We start from the raw sequence: 13903 nt of genomic DNA on the forward strand, positions 1-13903 counted from the left end.
TAAAGGCTCGTCAAGGAGCCTGTGACTACAGGACAGAGTGCTGGTTGTCCTTAAGGTAGAGGGCAGTGGGTGGAGGCTGGATAAGCGTGGCACACCATGTGTCCTGGATGTGGTTGGGAGGCTGAGTGCCGTCACAAGATCAGCAAGACTCCCCATTTTACAGCGACCCGAAGTGTGCTTAAAATCACTTCACTACTTCACCAGACAAGCACTCACACTCTAGGGACACCGAGGAAACAGACTCATGTTGAGCTGGCAATCAAAATAAACGTGTGGGAGGAGAGCATGTCAAGGGAGGAAGCACCTTGCAGAACCTCATGCCATCACGCCATTAGGTACCAGGGCACGCTGCCAGGGTCTAACGTGTGTGTGCTGACCTCTGCAGCCATGCCTGGCTACAGGAAGGCTAGATCTGTTCCCATCCCAAGTCAGCAGAACAGACGAGAGTCAGGGAACCAGCGTCTGCCCAGTGAGTTCCGACAGACAAGCCAAGTGGAGTTCTAATGGTACGGGCTCTTCAGTCTTACTAGGCAAGGCAATCAAGGGAATGTTCTGCCCTTCAGTGAGGCCCATGTCACATGTCCTGTCTCTTAGGGGAGGGGGAGCACCCTAAGCCTCCCACCTTGTACATAAGGAGCTCAATTCAGTCTTGTGGGCATGGGGCATCGTCATAGGACCTGGTAGAACCTTAGCAGGCTTGTCCTTCCCTGCCTGGAGCAGCTTTCTTGCTGTCACTGTCCCAACACCTGAGGAATGGGGAGGACTATCCACTCAGGTACCACCGCCTTCTGCTGCCCACAGCGCCTACCCACCCTGAGCACAGGGTTCCATACTCTACAGAGTAAGGCCCTGAGTCTGTCTCAGTCAGGTTATAGCTCTATGAAGACACTGAGACAAACAGTCCCCTTGCCCCTTTCCAGTCGAGAGCCAGAGAGGACATATAGAATTTTACTAGGCCGGGTGGTAGTGACGCATGCCTTTAATCCCAGCACTTGGGAGGCAGAGGCAGGCAGATTTCTGAGTTCGAGGCCAGCCTGGTCTACAAAGTGAGTTCCAGGACAGCCAAGGCTACACAGAGAAACCCTGTCTTGAAAAAACAAACAAGCAAAAAAGTTTTGCTGACTCAATTAAGTTGTGAGACAATGCCCACGTGGGCCAGGCCCTCTCTCCTCCCACACAGTCCCTCCTCAGAGCTGATACTGTTGATGCTGTTGTACAGTTCCTGCCACCTGTGGCCAGCCTCCCTCTCAGCAGGCAGATACCCTTACCCAGGTGCCCTCACGGCCTAGGCCCAGAAGTATGGCCCCAATACCAACACTGTTTGAGACATCAAGTCCCCACGGGCCAGAACTCTCCCAGTGAGGTGATAGTGCCAACACCAATGAAGCCTGTGGCCCCACCGCTCTAGCATCAGTAGGCCCAGGCATCAACCCCTCGGAACACACACCTTGGCAAAGCCACACTGGCAGGTTACACATACAGGTAGACAGGAGTCACAGATGACTGACAGGTTCAGAAACTGCACGCAGGAAGTCTGTGGCATTGGCATCTAGCAAAGGGTCAGGAAAAACCTCAGGCAGTGAGAAAGGCAGGCACATGTATTCATCTGAGCATAGAGACTGGAGAACAATGTGCTTCCTATCGCTAGACTAGAGGACAGAGTAGCAGTCTACTACAGCACTCTACAGACTAGAACAGAACAATAGATGCTCTCACAGATGGACCACAGACAGTGCAGGCTTTAGAGCAAGGTGCTCAACTTTTTGGCACTTGAGCATGACACTGTCATCTGTAGTGTGTTGGGTTACAGACACATCCATCTGTGGGCTGTAGGATGAGCACACACAGTATACAACAACAGGCCTTGCAAGCAGCCAACAACCAGCTACTAAATGAGGCCCTACACTGATGGGGTAGCTAATGAGAGACAGTGAATAGTACTGGCTCCTCCAGGTGGGTACAACACGCAAGACTACCCAGGAATGGAGACAGAAGCATCAAGGAAGAGACTTTGGACCAGTTGTCACTACTTTTACAAGAAGTGACAGCTGTAGCCATCACGGCCCAATAGCTATGGTTCCAGAACCAGTAAGAAAACTCTGCTGCCCAAGATCATATGGCCTCCCACACACGTCTTACAAAAGATGGGTGTAATACTTCCTGACACAAAAGACTGGGCTGGAGAGATGGCTCAGCAGCAATAGCCGCTCTTCTAGGGGACCCCAAATCCACATGTCAGCTCATAACTCCAGTCCCAGAGAATCCCACACCTTATTCAAGGATTAATGTCTAAGTTTTATGTAGTCAGTCTGTCTGTCTGCTGGCATCCAGGGCTGCTCACTCACTGGCTCTAGACACAGGGATGAGCACCGGCCTACAAGCTGTCAATCTCAACTCCAGCCCTTTGAAAGGCAACCCGGGGAGGAAAAGAGTTTATTTGATCTTAAAGTTCCTCAGGTCACAGTCCTCTGGGCAGGGATCTGGAGATGGCAGCTTACTAGCTTGTTCATCCTGCTTTTTAAAAATAAAATGCAGGACAAGCTAAGTAGGGGTGACAGTCCCCATAATGGGCTGATTCATGTCAATCATGAATCAGAAAAATTGTCTACATGTCAGTTTAAAAGAGGCATTTTCTCAGCTAAGGTTCCTCTTCCCAGATGACTCTAACTTGTGTCAGGATGAGATAAACCAACCCTTGGAGAGGTTAAACTGCTGTGCCTCTCAGTACCGTTAGGTCTGCATCCTCTGTACTCAACCGGGCAGCCACCTTGTCACTGCTGACGTAGGAATGCGAGCTACAGTGTGAAGCTCCACACTCGGCACTTAGCTGACACTGTTGTGCTCTGCAGTACCTGGGACAGGACACTGACCAAGCACAACAGCACCCCACCCCAAGTTCTCTCCTGGAAGAGGTATGGAGCTGGGTGAGACCTCCACATGCTGCTAACAGCCACAGGGTGGTTGACTGACTGCTAGGGGGCCTGGCGATACACCAGTGTGCTGTGCTGGAGGAATCCAGAATCTACTGGAACATGGCTGGGCAGCTGTGAGCTCAACTGTGGAGGACTGAAGGGTAGTAAGTAGCATTGGCAACAGAGACCCAGGGCTGTGCAAACCAAAGAGGGGGGTGGGAGGCGGCAAGGACACAAGCACAGGGGACACAGTACCAGTGGTGGCATTTCAGCTGCTTTTTGTCACCCTTGTCTATTCTGGAGTCCATCTTAGACTCCAGAATATCAAATCCTGGCCTCCAGGAAATCAAATGCCATTTCAGCTACCTGTATGAGGGCTGCCAAGGCACTAACCAGAAGACAGCACTCTGCTCCATCAGAGATCTCCAGTGCTGCCCAGGGTGAGCAAAAGTGCTGCAACCCCCAACACCCGGCTGCCAGCACCCACATCCCTGGGATGCCTCAGCCAGGCAATTCCCAGCAAAGCCCTAAACAAACACTACGCCAGTCCCTAGTAAATAATTTTTGTTTTTTTCAGGCAAAGGTTGAACAACAATGGTGGGACCCGGAAGGTTCCCTGTTCACAGGAAATACTCACTGTGTCACTGTGTGTACATGGGACAGCCCACTGCAACACTTGGGTCACATGCAGAGGTTTCTATTCACAAGGGCATTTCTGATAAACTGGTGCTTTGTGGGGGAGGGAGGCTGGGAAACTGGCCTATAAATATTTAACAAAAGGCCCAGGATGGGAATAAGAACTCATTCTTTCTCTCGGTGGACAAGTCTGCGAGGCCAGATAGGTTTGTACTCCTAGACAAAACCCCATGATAACGCGCGCTGCTGAGAAGTTCTTCGTGGGAAAAGCTCAGCATCCTCGAGTGACCTCAGGAGTCTGACAGCAAGCTGACTGTGAACCCACTTCAGGGCAGCCATGCTAGGCCGCAGCGTGAGGAATGGGCTACCTTCCCCAGGCCAGGTGCCACCCTCATGGTTACCTGCTGCCATGCCACAACCTACACAGTTGGAGAGGTTGCCTCAGCTCTGGTAGCAGCACTCACATCTAGCACTGACTTCCACTGCCTTAACCTCCACTTCATTTATGAGATGGGTGAGGTATGCACATCTAAGGACCCAGGGACTTAAGTAACACAGAGACACCACCACCATGAGCCACTCCACCCCAGCAGGTGTACACTCTGCTTGGCACCAGGGAAGCAGAGACAAAGCAGCCTGGGACAAGGAATAAGCAGGAAGGAATGTCTTACCAGACGCCAGTGGGGAATAGTCCAGAGGATGACTGGGTAGCATTGAGCTGGTCTGAGTCCAAAAAAAAGGTAGTCAGATGGTAGAAGTGAGTAGCTCAAGACAAGCTTCCAGAGCCTTTATAGTTATACCAGTAACGAGGACGTAGCAGGCAGAGGACCCCAGCAAGGTGCTGGACTGAGTGGCAGTGGGGAAGGGGGAGAACAGGGCCTCTGGTGCCTTTAGGAACACAGTCTGGTTTTGCTTGTGTGTGAGCATTACTAAGCCACTCCATGTTGGACATCTATTTGTGTAAAACGGTACACAGGAGTATGGCCAGGTGGCATCCCTGCTTCAGTGGCATCTCTGAATTGTGAGGACAGACAGGAAGGCGGAGGAGGAGCCAGGGCAACACCTTTACCTAGGTCTGAGCAAAGCAGCCTCCATTCCCAGACAGACTTTCCTTCTTCATGTCTAGGGCTAAAGAGTGCCCAGAGAGGAAACACTTGCCAGGTGGGCCTAGTAGGACAAGACAAAGAACAGGAGTAGCCCTGCCTGGAGGGAAGGAGCTATGGAAACCTGCAGACCAGCCAGGGAGGCAAGGCTCATGCTCCAGGAGAAGCTCAAAGGTATCTGGTGCAGAGCTGAGGGGCACCAGAAGGGCAGACAAGCTTTAGGGGGTGATATATGGGGCTCAGAAATACATGTGTCCAAGGGTCCATCAAGTCCCCCAAGGTCAAATGCCAGGAGAGTACAGGCTATAGAACAAATAGTCACTGGTAAGCCCCTGCCTGGCCTGGTATCTCTGTTGAAGGTGACCTGGGTTGGAAGGACACCTCAGACTTTTGACTCATTGGCTAGACTCTGACAGTACTTTCGTTTTCTAAGTTTCAGTTCCTTAGACAGGACATGGAAAATGGGCCTTCGTGCCTATTCTCTGCCTCCTCCCATATCCTTCTAGGTATTATTGTATTCCTCCATCTAAACTGGCTTAAACTTTTTAATAGTATCATATATCCCCCAGGGAGGAGTTCCAGAAGGAGGTGGGGGCTGTGTACTGTGAACTCTTAAAGCAGATCTGCAGCACTCCTGCCTTAGCATAGACAGACTAAGACGGGACTCAAGTTTCCTGTCCTGTCATGACTACCCCTGAACAGGTGACCCTTTTGTTTGCCCTTCTTGAGCATAAGGTGCATCTGGCATGCCCAGGGCTGCTCTCAAAATGAGTTATGTAAAGTGAAACAGACTCTTCAACACTGGGCTTATCACTGCCTCGTTTCCTGTGCAGGTAAACACCTCTGCCCAGGGATGCAGGTGTCTGACATGCAGAAGCCATACTGGGCCTGTCCAGTCAAGTGTTGAGCTGCGTTTGGCCTGTGCAGAACTGCTGGGAACCGGTGATGACAAACATGTCGCCCCCAGAATTCTGCACTCAGGACGGGATGTACATAACCCTGGTCACTAGTCATGACCCCCACTACTGAAGTACACTTCCAACCCAAAACCTGTACTGCTACGACAGCCGGCCAGCCTCGGGTGTCACAAGGATACAAGTGAGGAAGTCAGGTTACACCCATGTTCTGGACAAAGGGACAGCAAAGGACAACGAACCCAAAGTGGTCCTCAAGGAACTGCCAGGCCACATGAGGAAGGCCTAACTAAGCTGCTGGCAGGAAGGCCAGCCAAGCTGGACACAGAATAGAGAAGTTACTGGGCTTCGGGTTCTACAAGAGGAAGAGGCAGTGCAACTCAACTGCTGCTGGGTCAGAAAAAAGTGCCACCTAAACACAGCATTCGCCCTAGTCACTCCTTCACAGGAAAGCCCAAACTGCAGGTATGCGGGTGGCAAGAAAGTAAAGTACAAATTATGACTGTTCCTCAAGCTACTTGCATCTGCCCCAGCCAGCACATCTTGGCTATCAGACCCAAGCCCAGGCCCAAGTTCCTCCTCTGCCCTCACCTTAGCTCAGCTACCCGTTGGAGAAAGTCCTCCCTGCCCATCTCTTGCCTCCCTCAGTTTCTCTCGGCTCCCCTTCTGTACTCGGTCTGCAATGCCATGGAGGCTAATGGGCAGCTCTTTGCTCTGATGTGCCCACGAGTTCCACGAGTTACAGATTGCATCACTTCCTGTCACCACCATATCCCCATCCTCACTTCCCTGGGGATGTGGCTTGCCTGGCACTCGCCAAGCTCCAGCTCCTCTAAAGCACAGCAGAAAGTACAATACAAAATAAAAAGAGGAAGCTGACGACCCACTTCTCACCAAAGGCAAGTCCTATTTATAACTTTACACAAGTTACATGCGTGCATATTCTTTGTAACTTCAATTGAAACAGTTACCTTTTCTTCCATGTTAGGCAAGAATCCAGGGTTTTGCACAAGTTAGGCAAGTGGTCCAGTGGACACCTTTTATACTGCTTGCTTTTAAGAATAAAGGCAGCGGGCTGGAGAGATGGCTCAGCAGTTAAGAGGCCACACTGACTGGACTTTGTTTAAAAAGCCCACTTCTCCCATGACAACAGTGTGCCACCCCGACACGCACACTCCCTCGCTGTGCTGGACTAACACCTGGCACACAGGGCAGCACCTGTGGGCCTCGATGGGGTCTCTGGGTGGCTGATACCTTTAGTCTATCTTTTCAACATATATTTGTAGCATTTTGTTAACATTTAACTCACTTCTGGCTTTCATCATAAAGTTTTAAATGGCCATTTCCTGCAGCAACTGATTAACTTTTTGCCTTCATTAACCTGCTATGTATGTTCTATGTCCTATCGCTCTGTTCTCAAACACAAGGGACACTGTAACTTTAGCAAATGCTTCTCAAACCACCCTGCCTCATCACCAGCCTCACGCACAGTGCAGTTCGGGGGTCTGGAACACATCTCCGCGAGGCATCGAGGCCCTGAATCACAGCATCCTCCAGCCCTGCTCCTGGCTCACTAACCCCGTCTGGTCACTACGTAGCCTTCACCTTCACTTCTCCTCGCTCAGCACTCAGTGATCCTCAGAGACATCGCCTATTGTGTCTTTCCTCCTGTACTTGGGCCAGGGAACCTCCATCAATATAACCCTATTGTTCCCAATTCTGTCTCTGAGACATGACAGGGAAGACTCCATCCAGGCAGAGGGCATCCAGGGCAAAGCCCACAACCTCTGCCTCAACCCAACTGCAGCCATGTTGACTTACAAGTTTTCTTCTCTGCAAAGTAGCAGTTCAGGTGACATGCCCAGGTGTCCTGGCCAGCCCCAGGCTTTGGGCTGCCATGTCACTTCCACGCCAGGCACGCCGCCCAGCACAAACAGGCAGGCGCTTAGTAAGAATCTGACAAAAGAACAACAGCCTACAGAATTCCTTGGGAAAAACGACTGTGGTGACTATTTCATTGTTTGTTAAACACAATGATCTGAAATGCAAGGAAATCCAGACTTCCCTCCCAAGCACAGGAGCATAAGCTGCTACCACTCACGATGGCCCCGCCCCACCCTCCACATGCATACACCATGCATGTACACACAGACAAGCAAGCACAGTGTTGCCCTTCAAGGGACCACAGCCCTGACTGTCTGTGGGGGGGGGGTCAGGATGTAGGTGGCACAGGGACTCTTCAGTGTTTCTTGGGTCTCTGCTGGGTGGGAAGTTGCTGGTGAAATATTCCAGTATATTCTATTTCAACCAACCAACAACATGCAGCACATTTCCAAAATGCCCCCCTCTCCCCATGCAATGTGTGTCCTGTTGTGCCCAGCTTACATCACTGAGCAGAAAGCCCTCAAGGTTCGCCCCTCAGTGGCCATTTGTCTCCTCAGTGCCCCCTTCAGCCCATATTGCAGCAGCCTTGGCACAGGGCATAGAGCACTCTGTGGGGAAGGGGCCATGGGATACCAGGTAAGAAGCCTGAGTATAGGTGATACTTTGCTCTTGTTTTCCTGGGGTGGGACTTGAGTGCTGCAAACATGCAAGGGATCACAGGTCACTGGCTGAGGTGCTAGTCAGGGAGCCTGGGTAAAGTTCCTGAGAGGCACCCGTGGCCAGGCTCCCTCACTCTTAGTGCACCATTCTAGCCCAACGGTGGCAGCACACGCTGGTTGACAGTCACACCAGGTAGCTACTCTCGTAAAGTTCTTCTTTCCTATGTCAAGAGCCAGAGCTCTAGGACTGCATTTTCTCTGGCATGAACGTCTGTAACCTGGGGTGGGGTGGGGGCAGCACACACAGTAGAGCTCAGTGGATAGAGCACTTACCCAACACAGACTAGGTCGTGGGTTCTGCCCCCGCTACCACTACCCTTCAAGAACAGGTAAGCCTGGGAGCTCATTTTGTCTGCCAGGATGGTTAAGGTTCACAGCTCAAATGATCCTTCTACCCAGCCTAGTGCTTTCTTTGGGAGTGAAGGGTGAGGGTTCTGATGCCTAACTCCAGCATTCAAGCACACTGTACATGGATACTGTATACATCCACAGCCCTGGGTATTCAAGGCAGGTAACATACCAAAGGCGTGCTACCTGCACATAAGCCCTTGAATACCAAAGGTGGCAGAAAGAAGTCCTTGGGAGAAGTCAGAGTACCCAAGTGGCAAGAGGGTACATACCACTGACATAGCATACAGACCCTGCCGTGGTAGGGAACATAGTACTGGCAACTGTGAAGTCACAAACACCTCCAGCATCCACACATTTGCATGTGCTCACACGCCTGCTGTAGAGACGAGTTGTGCTTAGATGCCTCTGGTGGGATGGTGCTTCTCAGGTGAGCTCATCAAAGGCTTGCCATGTTGTGTGCTTCAGAGGCACAGCAAGGCAGCCAGCTTTGGCGGCCATGTGCTGGGATCCTAAGAAGGGCTGGGCTCAGCCACAGCCAGGAAAATGACCACCCTGATGACAACTCAGTGTCAGGCCACTGTGCCTAGCCTACTGACATCTAAGAGTGCATGCTCCCTGCCTCCCTGGACATTCCTCACACGACCCCTTGAATGGGGAAGGAAGGGCACAGAGGTTGTTCTCATCTTCCAATGTCTCCGTGTGGATGATTGCTAAAGGGCTGGCTTTCCCCACAGGAGGAGGAGCTGGCTCAGGCTTCAGCGAATGAATCCTAGACACTCACCTGCTCCCCGGAGTCTCTATAAAGAATGTGCTTACAAAGTGCCCAGCTCAATCAATCCTCATGTGGGAGACAGCAAACCAGCTTTCCCCCATGCACCAAGCTACAGCCCTCACTGTTTGCTCTTGGGTGCTACCCTTGAGAACCTTCACCTAAGCAGAGCAGGCAGATCTCACGCTAGCCCAGTGGTTAGTCATGAGTCAAGTCCAGAGACCACAACAAAAGGCACCCTTTTCTCCGTTATCTGATTTTCCTTTTCCCTTGAGTATACTTCCTGAGCCAAGAGGGAAACAATAAACGGTAGTAGGAGACTGACCCCTTCCTCAAGGGGAGAATGGAACACGAGAACACAGCACAGGGGGGTATCCAGGAAGGCTAGGCTGGCTCTCTACAAGTTTCCCAGAAACTCCCCAGCAACCTGTTTCCAAATCTGTCTTTCAAAAGCAGCTATATGCTCACATCTGGTCCCCAGTTTGAGATGCCAGAGTGTATGTGATCTAGGAATGGCAGGGTGCATCACAAACCATAGAAGATAAGCAAGGCAGGTGTGTAGATCTGTCCTGAGGTGCTCTGTAGATCTTTCAGGCCCTGCCTCTGCTCAGACTCTCTGGAAGGGGCAGCCTGGTAGCCAGCTGGCTTCATATCACATGGGGGTTAGGGGAGGGTGGGAAGCTAGGAATGATGGCACACGCTGTAATGCCTGTACTTAGAGGTAGAAACAGGAAGACTACTACACATTCAGGCCAGCATGGTCTACACACTGAGGCAGTCTGCCAAGACTACACAGAGACACTGTCTCAGACATACAAAAGAGGTTGAGTGAGAGGACGTGGAGGGTAAGCAGCACTGGTCAAGCAAACCATGATGGGAGGAGAGAACTGCTCCTCAAAGTTGTCTTCTGACCTGGACACTCGCACTGTGGTGTGTACACACACGAGCTTGAGTGCACACATACAAATAATGTGTGAATGGAAAAGAATACATAAAAGAAACAAGAACAAAACCTACATCCACACTGGGGACAATGACAAAGCATGAATCCAGGTGCCTGGTGTGTAACCCTCAGAGGAGAAGGGGACGAGAGTGAGAGATTTCAATGTCCTGGGGAGTGTAGAAGGTTGGGATTCTGAATGGGGTAAAAATATCATCCCACCAGAAGATGGCATTGAATTTTTTAAAGAAATATCCTGTGAGATGGGGCTTAGAAAGGCAGGTGGACTGGACTGGGTCATGCATATCTCAGTAACACTGGTACCTGGAGTTCTCCAGTGTCAGGTCCCTGTCACAGCAGCCCAGTCACCTTCTGTACATCAAAGACTCCCTCAGGGATTCAGCAACAGCCCCCAAGCACAGACTGGCACCTCCACCCTAGGGCTCCTTCCCAGAGAGAGGGCTTTCCCTGTCAGGTTTACTGGCATTCAGGGAGCTCATGTGGGTAGAAGAGCTCACCAGGGGCAAGAAAAGAGCCGAGGTGCAACATGAGCAGTAGCCAGGCTTAGAATTCCAGGTACTTGGAGTCAGAAGCAGAAAGGCCAAGAATTCAAGACCTGTCTGAGCTATAGAGGGAGTTCAAGGGCAGCCTGGGAGACTGAGAGTCTGTCTTGAAACAAGCAGGCAAGCAAAACAAACAAACAAACAAACAAACACCTAGCAGGTTTGGTGGTGAGCACCTTTAATCCCACTACCTGGGAGGCAGAGGTAGGCAGATCTCTGTGAGTTTGAAGCTAGCCTGGTCTACATAGCAAGTTTGAGAACAGCCAGGGGAACACAGAGAGAGAGAGAGAGACCCTGTCTCAAAAATCAAAAGTAAAAAGTTCAAACTGAGCCAAGGGTGTGACCCAGTGGCAGAGCATGTGCCAACCATGCAGCAGGAGAGAGAGAGAGAGAGAGAGAGAGAGAGAGAGAGAGAGAGAGAGAGAGAGACTGTCTCTAAATAAAAGGTTCAAAGTATCAATAGTAAGAAGAATTAATATTCTGAACACTCCTGCATGGTGGGAAGCTGAGGACACAGGCTGGGATCTTATGAGAAAAAGAAGTCTCTTGGTCTGTCACGTCTCAAGCTGAGTAACACGGTGATGCCGACCCTGAGAAAAAGACCCTGGTGTCCAGGAGCTCAGGCCCTTGTCCTTACCCAGGTGTTCTTGCTTAGGGTTTCACTTTCCTTGGCAGCTGTGCAAAGTGATGTGGCCCAGGCCTCTGTGGGAGCCCAGGTAAAGGAGGAACCGCCACTCAGGGCTCACATGTGCCAGACTCCATCGGTGTAAGCACTCTAGATGTGTGACTCTTTTCAAAAGACATGTTGGTATAGAAATAAACCCGCTGGCACTGGATGGAAAAGAGAGCCAAGGCTTTCAAGGAGTCAGCTTTGGCTGTGGGACATGGCACCTTCCAATACCACCACCACACAGGCACAAAACCCACCTATGCCATTTGAGCAAATAATGGAGATGACATAGAACCTAGGGGGTCTTTGAGCTGCTATCCTAAAGGCAAACGCTATGGTGCATCATAGGCGGAAGGGTGGCTGGTCGGCCACACCTCCTTCTGCTCAGTCCAAGCTTCTGGAGTCTCCTCTATTCCCACGCTTTCGTGGGGGCCACCATGGGGAAAACCAGGCTCAGAACAATCAGACTTTATTATCATTATCAAGGGCGGAGGATACTGAGGCAACCCCTTAGAGGACACTGGCCTCTCTGTGCTAACAGGTCCCAGCCAGCCCTGTGCCAACAAACAATGTAAGGAACTGTACCGTAATAAAAGGCACAGGGAACACAGGCTTTGAAACTTGTTGGTACGGTACATCAGAGGGACAAGGGAGGCATCCTGCCACATGGCTGGTGACAGCCAGAAAGAAGTTGGTAAGCAGCACTTGACAGCCTTTCTGCACCCAACATGGAGGCTCATTGACCAGCTTTGCAGACAACAGTGTAACAACAAAGACAACTCACTGAGAGGCGTGTACTCACAGGACAACACAGGGACACTGCCCAAGGGCAACCCTGCAGATCCTTGTTTGACTGCTGCTCCTGGACTGAGCCATCAGGCCCACTGACTTCAGAGGTTTGAGCCTGAGCGAGTACACTGCTCACTAGCTTCTGCCTACTGCCCTCCACACAGGAAGTTTTCTATGGGAAATTGAACACTTGAAAAAGAAAGGGCAGACTTCCTACCACAAACCATAGACAGACTTTATGAAGAGATATTTGTCAATAAACACCTGTCCTTTGAAATCACTCTGAGGGCCAGTAAGATGGCTCAGTAGGTAAAGGCAATTGTTGCCAAACACGATGACCTGAGTTCGATTCCAAAGACCCCACACACACAGTGGGAGAGAACTGATTTCTGGAAGTTGCCCTCTGACCAAGTGCAGAACTACAATCAATCAATCAATCAATCAGTCAGTCAGTCAGTCAATCAATGTAAGTGAAAATTTTAAAGCAGTCTGACACTTTTTAGAAAGATGAATATACAGCATGGCTTCAATCCCAGTACTGGGGAGGCAGAAGCAGGTGGATCTCTGAGGATAGCCTGGTCTACACAGTAAGTTCCAGGACAGCCAGGGCTACATGGAAAAACACTGTCTCAAAAATTTTTTTTAAAAAAGGGAAAAAAGGGGGGCTGGTGAGATGGCTCAGTGGGTAAGAGCACCCGACTGCTCTTCCGAAGGTCAGGAGTTCAAATCCCAGCAACCACATGGTGGCTCACAACCATCCATAACGAGATCTGAAGCCCTCTTCTGGAGTGTCTGAAGACAGCTACAGTGTACTTACATATAATAAATAAATAAATCTTTAAAAAAAAAAAAAAAAAAAAAAAAGGGAAAAAAGATATACTCAGGTAACAGGAAAATACTATGTTCTAAATCATAAAGGGTTTATAAAGTGAAGCCATAAAACTTCAAACATAATACCAAGAGCCCACATATCAGCTTCCTATTGCTGTATGACAAGGGGAACAAGGCAGAGTGGCTTACACATTTGTCACCTCACAATTTCTATGGGTCAGGAACCTGATGTTCAGCTCAGTAGTTTGGCTCAAGGTCTCTCAACAACTGACCTGCAGGTCTTGCCCGAGGCTGTGGTCACGGCAAAGCTCAGATGGGAAAAGGCCTGTCACCTAGCTTCTCACCAAGCACTGGCAGGACTGGCTTGTCACAAGCTCTTAACTCTTAAAACCCTGGGCCTTGCTTTGCTGGCTCTTGGTTGGAGCCCTCATTGTCATGTGGATCTCTCCCAGAAGTCATAGCAACTTCTAGTAAGATGGGGTCACTGAGGGACTAGTAGTTCAGCCTATAATCCCTGCTACTTGGGAGATGTACATGGTAAAATATTTATTACCCTCAAATTAAGTAAAATTACACAACCTCGTATAATATTTAAAAACAAACAATAAAAAGTGCCAAAGGTTACGTGGGAACAGTATAGCCCATGAAGTGTGTAGGTTCCAGGCAGCTGTGTATCCTGGGTCTCAGAAGCTTGGGACTGTCGATCACATCACTGTTGCCATAACATAAGAGGCAGACCAACACGGAAGGCCATTCTGGCTCCAGATCTGCTACAAGATCTGGATGGAAGCCAGTTCTCAGAAGGCTTTGTCAGGACAAAAT

At 50.3% G+C, this 13903-nt stretch overlaps 1 protein-coding gene across 8 annotated transcripts in view; it reads right to left on the reverse strand.

Moving 5' to 3' along the window:
* Positions 1-13903, reverse strand: part of Slc45a4 (solute carrier family 45, member 4) — a 68340-nt gene that overhangs the window by 12821 nt on the left and 41616 nt on the right. Inside the window, exon 1 of one of the 8 annotated variants that reach the window (NM_001168255.2) lies at positions 6157-6288. The exons of the other annotated variants lie outside the window; for them this stretch is intronic. The gene's annotated coding sequence lies outside the window, so the exon portion shown is untranslated. Of the gene's footprint in view, positions 1-6156; positions 6289-13903 lie in introns of those variants that run through there. 8 annotated transcript variants of the gene reach the window in all.

The sequence above is a fragment of the Mus musculus genome, chromosome 15, assembly GCF_000001635.26.
Source record: "Mus musculus strain C57BL/6J chromosome 15, GRCm38.p6 C57BL/6J".
NCBI classification, from domain to species: Eukaryota; Metazoa; Chordata; class Mammalia; order Rodentia; family Muridae; genus Mus; species Mus musculus.